The sequence below is a fragment of the Zingiber officinale genome, chromosome 2A (genome assembly GCF_018446385.1).
Source record: "Zingiber officinale cultivar Zhangliang chromosome 2A, Zo_v1.1, whole genome shotgun sequence".
In the NCBI taxonomy this organism is placed as follows: domain Eukaryota; kingdom Viridiplantae; phylum Streptophyta; class Magnoliopsida; order Zingiberales; family Zingiberaceae; genus Zingiber; species Zingiber officinale.
Window position 1 is genome coordinate 164,245,997 of NC_055988.1, and position 11,606 is coordinate 164,257,602.

The 11,606-nt window shown below is 38.3% G+C and overlaps 1 pseudogene; it reads left to right on the forward strand.

Moving 5' to 3' along the window:
- Nucleotides 1–1,400: 1,400 nt before the first annotated feature.
- On the forward strand, nucleotides 1,401–4,650 carry LOC122044207 (annotated as a pseudogene).
- The last annotated feature ends 6,956 nt before the right edge of the window (nucleotides 4,651–11,606 follow it).

Here is an 11,606-nt window from a genome sequence, read left to right on the forward strand (position 1 = left end):
CATTAATTACGGAAAAAAGCTGCCACCTTCCAAAGGAAGACGAAGAAACTTGTCCTCTTCCAGTCCATCTCCTCTCACACCTGTCGACCTCTGCATCGCCCTGCGCTTCCAACGCCGCCTCTCTTCTTCCTTAAACGTCTCTCAAGTCTCAACCCATCGATTTCCACATCCATGGCCCGGACTCGCGCTCTGCTCCCGCTCTTCATCTGGCTCTCTGCCGTGGCAGCTGCACCCTCACCTTCCCCCACGGAGGACTGCTCCTCCGCCTTGCTCAGCCTGTCCGGCTGCCTCTCCTTCGTGGAGCAGGGAAGCAGCGAGGCCCGGCCACAGAAGCGATGCTGCTCCGGGCTCAATGAGGTCGCCGTAGAACAGGAGAGCTGCCTCTGCGTGGCCTTCAGCCAGGGCGCCGCCATGGGGTTCAGGATCAACATGACCAGGGCCCTGGCTCTCCCTTCTTCTTGTGCCGTCTCCGTCCCTCCCCTCGCCGACTGTAAAGGTGCCTGACCCTTTGCTTCTTCTCGATCTATCTGTTTCAGATACATTACTGAACTGTTCATGTTGTTGCAGTTGCGCCTCTCGGTGGAGGTCCTGCCGGAGCTCCGTCTCCCTCCTTGGGAGCCGCCATTGCACCGTCTCCGCTCGCCGGCCAGTCGTCTAACGCAGCAGCTGCAACAGTTAGCGTCGCAGGCATGATCGCAGTGGCTACTGCTTTGATCTTTTCCAGCTTGAAAGTTTGATGATCTTTTCCAGTTTGGTCCTTCTGCATGACTCTGGTCTTCCGTTTGTCAATCTAAATCAGCATTGAAAAAGGGAATGAACTGGTCAAATGTGAGCTTTATCAAGTCAACTAAGACTTCAAACTCAAGATAAAGCTAATTTAAATATTTTTAAACGCACAAAAATAATATTATTAAAGTCAACTAATTAATTTCAGACAGGCTAATTCCCATGAATCTCTCAGAAATTTTAAAGAAAGAACACGAAGAGCAACTTCAATCATATTTATTGCGCGCCAATTCCATGGAAATTCACATGATTCTAATAAATAAGCAATAATATATACATGGTCGAATAAGAGACGCGCGACTAACTAACTTTCTAACTTGCCAAGTCTTTGCGGGCCCAACCACCCGAGCTGCTGTTGCGGACGTGACGCCGCGATTAACTGGATAGGACTCGGCGGGCGTCAAGTCCCTGGGTCGGGACACTGGCGCCATGTGCCCGGTCCGCTTACCGGGGCCCACATGTTGCCCCCGCCGCTCACCCGCGATCTTGGTGGGCCGCTGCCTCTCGCGCGTGGCGGGCCCCAGTTGAATGGGACGAGTTTCTCGCTGCCGATGTGCCGCGGAGGCGCGGAGCGCCATTTAAAGGCCCGGGCGACGATTTAAAGGCCCGGGCGCCCGTCGCCCCTCCTCGCCCAATTCCCAAATCGGAAACCGAAGCCAGTGGCAGGAGCAGGACGAGGAGCTCGAATCCAGTCTGTTCGATTCGGTTTCTCGGTCTTTAGGCGACGGAAAATGTGTGGAAGAAGATGATGAGGTAGGGATTGACGCTGTCGGAGGATTCGCCCTCGCGGTGGTCGCCGCCGCGAACAAGGTCGCTCGCTTCCCCTATCCGGCCACCGACTCCATCGTCAGTTACCTTAGTTGCAAGAAAATGTTTCGCCAGATCAAACTCGGCCGCGGCGGCAGACCCAGTTCGTGGATCCAGTCCATCCCGCCATCGTCTCCGACTCAGATCAAGGAAGGGGCGGCGGCGTTGACGGCCTCTCATGGAGGAGGAGGAGACTATGAAAGATGGCTGGTGAGTGTCACTGTTGAAGATCGTTGGATTTTTTATTTTTTCTCTATAAATCAGCCGTGGAATTTGGCCCGGGGATTGAATTGGGGGAATTTGCGCGAAGGAATTGCATCCGTCCGCATTGGACAATTTCGAGGAGGTGATGATCTCATCCAAGGGGAATCAGATCGTGATGTTCCTCGACTATGATGGCACCCTGTCTCTCATCGTCGACGACCCTGACTGCGCCTTCATGTCCGATGAGGCGAGCTTGCGAAATGCTTGGTAATTTCTTTTCAAAATCTTGACCTGGTCAATTACTTCTTTTGAACTAGATGAGAGAGGCCGTGAGAGATGTAGCAAGCCATTTCCCTACTGCTATCGTCAGCAGGAGGTGCAGAGAAAAGGTACGTTTTTGCGCTCGCACAAGAATTCTTGCAGTCAAGTTTCTTCCATTGCCTTCAACATTTGGTTCTGGTGCACGGTCCATTCTAGATCAGGTTTCCAGCTTTGTGAGGCTATCAGAATTGTACCACGCTGGTAGTCATGGCATGGGCATCAAAGGCCCAGGCCAGTCATGGGCACAGGCACACAGAAGCCAAGGTGGCTCTCCTCTTTAACTTCTTCTGTCTACCCACCACCTTTCTTATGTTGCTTTGGGGATCCTTACTTTACCTTGGTGTCACAGGCAAAATCTGTTCTTTTTCAGCCGGCCAGTGAATTCCTTCCCATGATTGATGAGGTGAGCTTGTTCATGCCCGGATCTCAGTTAAAAAATGCTCCTTTTCTAAAGATATTTTTTTTTTTAAAAAAAAAATGCTTTGATGGTTTGCATTCTGCCCTTTTCAAGGTCTACAAGAAATTGGTGGAGACTACAAAGAGTGTCCCTGGATCACGAGTGGAGAACAATAAATTTTGTCTCTCTGTTCACTTCCAATGTGTCGAAGAGAAGGTAAACATGTGATACACATCGTAAACCACTTACAAAATAAGCTAACTTTTGCCTTCTTAATCTCAGAAATGGAATTTACTATCTGACAAAGTCCGATCTCTTCTAAGGGAGTAGCTCAAGCTGAGGCTTACTCGTGGAAGAAAGGTAAAACATCTTAACCGTTAGAGCATCTACAATGAGAATATTTGGAGTGTAATATTTCTTCAAATATTTCCCAATTTCGAGTATCACCCATTGAAAGGGGATATTGGGGAAGGGATTTGAATTCATAGGGCAGAGAGCTCTCTCTATCTTTTTAATAAAAAAAAATTAAAAGTATATATTTAACGGTAGAATTTAGAATATTTGAGAGTGAGATATTTCATAGGTGAGCCTCATAAATATTTAGTCTGTGAGATATTTGATTGTGCTATATTTGAGAAGTGAGATATTTGATTGATGATGTGTATGTGGAGTCGTAAATATTTGAGAGAAATATTTGATATTATTATGGATGCTCTTAGCTTTCAACATTTATTCAACAACATTTGGCTACATTCAATTTCTGTGAACTAGAGTATGACTTGATGGATGCTTTTTAAACTTTAGGTTATGGAGATTGGACCGACAATTTAATGGGACAAGGGCTCGGTATGCTTTGTGACCCAATGTTATCTGACATTATTACTAAACAGTGATAATAAGTTTGTTTTTGTTGCTCAACATGATGGAAACATGATCATCCATGGTTTAGTAACCGCAATGACGTACTGCCTTTGTACATTGGAGATGATAGTACAGACGATGCCTTTATATATATATATATATATATATAAATTTGAATTAAAAAAATTAATATTTTTATATATAAATCCCTAATATATAAATATACCCCCTAAACATATTATAAATTTTCATAAATATTTAAATTTATTTGATTTTTAATTTTTTTTATTAAATACTATAATCCAATTGGGATGTCTGAATCTAGAGGTAAAATCTTTAAAAAAAAAATAGTTTGAAAATTATAACCCAATTGAGAAGCATAAATCCTAAAATAAAATCTTAAAAAATATTTTAATTAAAAATTTTAATTCTAAATTTAAAAATAATAATCATAATAAATAATATAATATGATATCTATTATTTCGATTTTAAATTTAAAAAAATCAATATTTCCTTATATATAAATCATAATCCATGAATATATCTTCAAAACATATTATAATATTCCATAAATATTTAAATTTATTTTATTTTTTATTTTTCTTTTTACTAAATACTATAATCTAATTGGAAAATTTAAACCCTAAAGATAAAATCTTTAAAAAAAATAACTTACAAATTATAACCCAATTGGGAAGCATGAATCTTAGAAATAAAATTTTTAAAAAATATTTTAATTATTTTTTTAATTCAAAATTTTAAAAAATAATTAAAAAGAAAAAAAACACTGATATCCTGCGCGACGTGCATAGTCGCAAAGGATATCATATTCGTGTGTATATATATATATATATAAAAGAGATCAATTCCCGATACATTACACATCCCCGATGCGTACTGGCCCATGTGGTAGTCAACCTTACTACGTGGACATATGCTCCCAGGTGTGTGTGCACTTGGGTGAATCCTCTCTCGATATATATAGTTTTGTTACCATAATCAACCATGTATGGACAATTCATGGACATCTATTGTTAAATTTTTTATTTTTTAAAATTCTTACTTCATTTATATGAGAATTGAAAATCCGATTTGGGTTAAATCTCATCTCTAAACCCTAAAATCTTAAAGCCTAAACTCTAAAACCTATTTTTTTCCCCCTAAAATCCTAAACTCTAAACCCTAATCACAACTTCGTTGCTAATATCATTAATTTGGGTTATTTCCACAGGTTCCGACGTTCTTGCGTCGTATTGTGGAGTTCAACCAATGATCCACAGTGTCTGATTTGAGGAACAACATCTGAAAGGCGTGGGCTCTTTTGCCATGTCCATAGGAAAATACAAGAACAGGTTTTTCTCCTTTCTTCCATTTTATTTTTCTTTTCTTCAATTTTTTTTAATACACTGTCTCTCATTATGGTAGTTGGCTCAAGACCATTATTTACTGGTTTTCCTGCCTCATTTTATCTATATGTAAAGTCGATATTGCCAACAGTGATGAATTGTAATTCTTCATTGGCAGAAGAAAATATACATGAGATTCACAACTAGATTTTGTGGGTTAATCGGCCGGCCCATACGTTCTCAATTATTTAGTTGGGCTCTTAGGAATCGCCCCCTTAGAGTTCTATAAATTGCAATTCCATTTTACCTCCGTAAATTGCCGCTTTCGATTGAGCATAAGTTATAACATAGATTTAATTGGCAAAACCCACTCAATTGCTCAATAGGCAATAGACACATGATAAGGATGTGGCCATGCAGATAAAGGCAGTTTGCTTTGGCAGTGACAGCAGTCTGCCTGTCTGTAGTGAAAACTGGCTTGATTTCCCTTGTAGGCCACCTAACAATACACAGCCTTTAAGATCCCCTCACAAGGACCACACATGTATCCATCAGATCTTGTCCTTCATATATATTATATATATAATTAAGTTTCAGTTTGAGTGAAGGAAATGAAAGTTGATGATCATGTTGTGTTTCTTATCTGGACTGAATCAATTGTGTTTTATTGGCGTTAGGTGATGTGCTTAATAATGATTGAATGAATCAAAAGGAATGGTGGCAGTAATTGTGCATGTGGGACGTCATAATCTGGCATTGATCTTTATTCCAGTGTGGACCTGATCATCTCTCTGGTACACACAAGGACCACGGCCGCCTGATCACTCCCAATTCTTGAATGTTACGAAGTATAATAAGACAAAGAAGACACAAGCAAACATAACATAGCGGGGAGAAAACTCATGTGAAGTATCTTTCAAGGTTTGTTGTTTATGCCGTGAGCACATATAGCACGGATAAGACTCATCTGAAGCGATGGCGGAGTCTCTACCCGGGTTAATATTGATCGACTGTAATATGCCCAGGTAATCATCTGTCTAGGACTTGCAGATGAAAAATTTATCTATTGGTCCATATTATTCGAAATACAATTAAAGTCTTATATTAAAAATACATGAAAAAGATTATGAGTTTAAAAGATACATTAATATAAGTAATAAGGTCTTTTGGATAAAATTTAAAATTTAAAATGAATAATATCATACTATTATAAACATGTATGAATTTGTATTGGATACATGTTAAAAGAAACTGCCTAGACTAAAGCCCAAATAAATTACCTTAATCCGAAGTATCTTTCAGGGCTTGAGATTTGGGGTTTGTAATCACTTCTAATTTGCAAATATGACATTGAGACACTCGCAAGCAGAGGACACAGATAGGACTCATGTGAAGTATCTATTAGAATTTGAGATTTAGAGTTTATAATTAGTCCTATCCTCATACATTGCGGAGCATAATAAGACACGACCAAGCAGGAATAATAGATCATTTGAAATATCGTTTAGGGCGTGTTTAGTTGGGGGTTATCATTGATAACCTTGATAAGTTATCAACGATAACCTTATTTGGTTTAAGTAATCAATGATTTCCGATAATGCAATATTCCTGCCACATCAGCAATCAAGGAATATAACCCGGAATCAGAAAATCTTAGAAACCTTTGGAGGTGCTTGGTCGGCGGGTTTCGAATGCTGGAATGGTAATGAAATATATTTCATTCCCATTCTTGATGCTTGGTAGATGGGAATCGGAATCAAAATATGGATTTGATATCCCTACTTTCATAACCCACCTACCCCTAGGTTATCGTTAAACTCATTCCTATCTATTCATGTGGTTTTTTTTAACGACCCAACCCCTCGAGTCGAACCTTTTCTTCTCTTTTGATTTTCGCATTTCTGTGTCTTTCTTCCTCACTCACCGCTGCGCCTCAACTTGCCTCTTTACCATAGTCTGGTTTGTCGAAGGTGAGTCAGTTGCCTCAACTTGTCTTTCTTTTTCTTTTGATTTTCGCATTTCAGCATCTTTTTTTTTACCTAATTTTCGTCAATCGGAATTAGTTTCCTTTATTTTCTATTGCCTCTTTATTTTCTATTGGTGACAACAGTGCCCCTTTTCTAGGACTATGGAACTTGATCACCGCTTTTGAGATCACAACATTAATGAGAATAATATCTATTCCAGTATCTATACCAAGCACCATCAATCCAGTAATCATTCTCATTGCCATTAACCTCTTAATCAAAACCCATTATCATTCTCATTGCCAAATATATACCAAGCACCCCCTTAGGTTTTTCACGATTCCGGGGGTATCAATATTTTTTTTTCCAAAATTACCCTCCGAGACTAGCAGGTGGTGAGCAGAGCAGGCGAAGACTGTGGGGCAACGACAGCGACTGCGGAGCAATGACAACTAGCAATGGCAATGACGGCGAGAAGAAGGCGACGACGAGCAATGACGACAAGCAGGTGGCAGCGGTGATGGCGAGTAGACGATGACTGTGAAGCAACGACGGATGAGGTCAGCCATCACCTGGACGAAGACGACGTAATAAAGGAGACAATGTAATAGAGGAGACGACGCCAGAGGTTCACGGAGGAGGCGACCTGTCAGTGGCAAGAAGGAGGCGACAGTGAGCAATGACGGCAACTGCGGAGCAACAAAGGTGATTGCGGAGCAACAACTACGGCAAGCAGGTGGCGGCGGCGATGGCAAGCAAGCGGTGATTGTGAAGCAACGACGGCTGAAGCCAGCCATTGCCTGGACAGAGACAACGCGGAGACTACGCCAAAGGTTCTCGAAGGAGGCGGTGTGCCGACGACTTCCAGAGGAAGCGACTTTAGCAATTGTGTGGAAGATGTCAACATAGTAAAAAATATGGGGGGTAAGAGGGAGAAGCACAGTAAAAGTAAATAAAAATAAAAATTTAATCACATATCTAAATTATTTTAATTATATTTTAAAATATATATATTTATTTTAAATTTTAAAAATTATAAATCAATTATATTTATTTATTATATATATTATCAACTTATTAATAAATATAATAATAATAATAATTAATTTAATTTAATTTAATTTATTCCAAAAAAATTAATCATGTAATTGATAAGGGTAATATTGTAAATATTAAATTGATCCTGTCCGAGAGTGAGTTGACGGACGCTGGGGAGGTGACGCTCACTTTGACTGGATGTCGACTGAAGACGACGTGGATCTCCAATGAGCTAAGCCTGCAATCACAAGTCATTAGTGCCGAGCCGGGGAAGGGTTCTCCGACGATGACCCTCTGACGCTCAAGTCAGATACCGGCGGCAAACGAACGAAGTAGAGAAGAAAGGAGCAACAGCGTAACTGTAGCTACAGTAGTGAGCATACCTCTGTTGAAACCTGGGGGGTCCTTATATAGAGCTACCGGGAGGCACACACACACTTCCCGAGGCGTGCGCGATTCTCAAAACATACCTAGAAAATATGTGTCAGAAAAAGTGTGTCTGACGTCATATCCGAACAGCCCCAGTATATCCCCGACGTGACAGTGAAAGCTTTCACCATACGATTCTTTGTCCGACCATGCCGCCGACCATGCAGCCCGTCGGTGACACTGGTCCATAGGAAGATATCGTCAACCGCTCCTCTTGTCTATTACTGGGTCGAGTGGGAGAGCCGCTTGGCTAGCTTGTTGTCTGAGTGATACAATGGCCGGGCCGAGTATCCGTTCGACCGATGACCTGCTACTCGGTTCCGCCCTGCCAAGCGAGGGAGCCCTGTCTGCCGGGTCGAGGCTGCGTCCACTGCTTAGCCGGGGCGGCCGCTCGGCCTTCGTCCCTCTCTGCTTCGAGCTTTATGAGCGTCGAAAGCTCGGTGTCTGACCGAGCTGTCGAAGTGTCGGGCCGGCTACTCTTCCTGCTGACCGGGAAGGTAGTTCACCCGATTGGACGCCTGCCAAGGACGTTGACCACTTTGACCTCCTGCAGGGCGGACCCCACCTTACTACCGGATCATAAATTATATTATAGCATTACCTAGTTGAATCAAATAAGATTAGGATTAGCTTTTATTCCCTATAACTTTGGTTATCGGATTACTTGATAATCACATAAACAAGGTTATGCACAACAATTTGAATCAAACGCACCCTTAGAGTTTTTTTTTTGTTAGGGATTATCGTTGATAACCTTGATAGGTTATCAATAAAAATCGTATTTGGTTTAGGTAATGAGCGATTTCAGATAACGAGTGATTTCTTCCGCGTCAGCAATTAGGGAATATAACCCGGAATTAAAAAATCTTAGAATCATATGGTTTTTTACAATTCCAGGGTTAATATTTTTTTTTCCCAAAATTACCCTTCACAAATCAGCGGGAGGAGGAGGTGGTGCTCCAGGGGAGATGGCAACGACGGTGTTGGACAACGAAGAGGGATATCTTTTGACTTCGACTTCTCCCTCCTCCCCATCCTCGTCGTCAACCACCACGGTCTCGCCCAAGCGATTCCTCGATTGGGACGATGAGAGATTGCTAGGTTTTGCCTGCGGAGGGGATGCAGCCAATAAGAGACAGAACAAAGGGTAATATTAAATTCGGTTATAACATTTGATTAAAAAGTATTTAAGGTTGATTAAAATTAATTTAAACTTTAGTGAATCGATTAAAAAAATTAATCAAATATGAAATTGATTAAGTGATAAAAGTGTTTAAATAATATTATGATATATTTTATTCTTTATAATTTTAGTTATATAATTATATGATAATTACATAATTTATGTATGATAAATTAAACTAAACACACCTTAAAATTTAGGATTTGAAAATTAAGGTTTAGGATTGGTTGAATGCAAAAAGAAACCCGAGCAACCTAAACACCTAAAAGAGAAAGTACTAAACATTCAGTCGGACTCAACAAAAGCAAAGAAAGTGATAGCCTGAGATCAAATCGATTTCTTAGGTGGAGTCTAACCTACATCAAATTATTTAAACCCTCCCTCCCACCTAAGAAATTTAATATTAGGAAACCTTCAAGAGGAGTCACCTCCGGACTGGACTAGGTGATTTTGTTGCGCATCATTGAATATATAGCACTCATTTGAGTGTTTGAAGGTTTTTTTTTTTTTTTTTGATGATTTTAGAGTGTTACTTATATGTACCTTGATGCTCGTTTAGGACCTCTCTCTAGATTTGGTCATTTTAGAACGTTAATATTCTTGGTAAAGATTGGAAAATTATGATTTATGAATATTTAAAGGATATTGAGGGGTGGATAAGATGGAGGGATAAGATGCGTCCAAATTAATATATAGTCTATAAAAATGACAATAATAATAATAATAATAATTCCGTACCTTATCGCTGCACTTGATGAAATTATTATATAACATAATTGTGGTTGGATCCACAGTGCCAAAATTGATTGGAATTTAGAATATGGCTACCAAAACAATATTGTTAATGTCACGCAATGTGATAGATGAAAAGATTGGCTACTTGCTCTTGTAAAATAACAAATAATAGGGCATTTGTTTGATTCACGGAGTGTTATTGAGAAGGAATTCAAGCATTATATATATTTGTGAGATAGAAACGTAAATATACTTTTGTTAATATGGAATATGCCAAATTATTCCATTCGAATAGTAGTTTACTTTTTGTCTTGATAATATTTTATTTATTTTCATTCAATATACCAACGTCAATTAAATTGATAGTTTATATAAATTATGTTCATCTATAAATTTATTTTATATTTTTAACTGGAACATTCTTTTTATGATGATAATAATTTTTATTTAATTTTAACACTTGATTTTAGGAATTTTTGAATGTCACACCCATGAGGAGGCAACCTATTTTGTATTTTTAATTATTACACATAAATTTCATTGTTTTTTAAATATTGATGATTTTGTAAGAGTTAAATTGAAGCCACAACATTTGTCAAAGATATTCTTATTAGATTTCGGACAATGCAATGACTACGACGCAGAGAAGAATATAAATTGGAATTGATTTGGACCCAATTATCACAGAGTACGATATCCGTGCATATAAAATATCATTAAATTAAAAAATATTATCAGACAATTATTTTACAAAAGTAAAATAAAATAATATACAAAAATCAAATCAAAACAACGTTAACCTATTTTTCATCACTATTTTTTAAATTTCTAAAATATTTCTTTTTCAATATTATTATAATAATTTTGAAGAAAACTATTTTACTATCTTGATATTTAAATGTAATTTGAATAAAGGATAATAATAGGAGACGGTAGGAAAGAAATATAATTATAATGACAGTGACTAAATTTGATAGGATGGGCTTTTTAATTTAATCAATATATTTATATTTAAATAATAATTTAATAATTGATGTGAATTTCTTTTATATTAATTAAAAGGGGTAAGAATTAAAAAAACGCCCTTGTTTTTCCAAGGCATCACAACAACGTCCCTTCTTCCATTTTTATTTTTATTTTTGATAAATGGATCGTTGATCACTCTCCATCAAGACTATTGTCCTCAATTACATTGATTATAGTAGCGATAGTTTAGTATCTATTACAATATAAACATTATTTAACATGATAAGGTCGAATTATAATATCTGTGGTTTATAATTGTTATAAGGTAAATATTATTGAACATGATAATATAATAATTATAAAGTAGTAACTACTGTAATATCTATAATATGATTATTTTTTGAATAAGTTAGGTATATCTTATAATAATTATGAAAGGGTTTAATATGCATGTTGTTAAACATGTAAGTCTGTCGCCATGAGTTTAAATTTGAATTGGTAGTCAAGAAATTAAAATCAATATATAAAAAGTCAAAATCGAACAAATAGTATATTTAAGGATAGT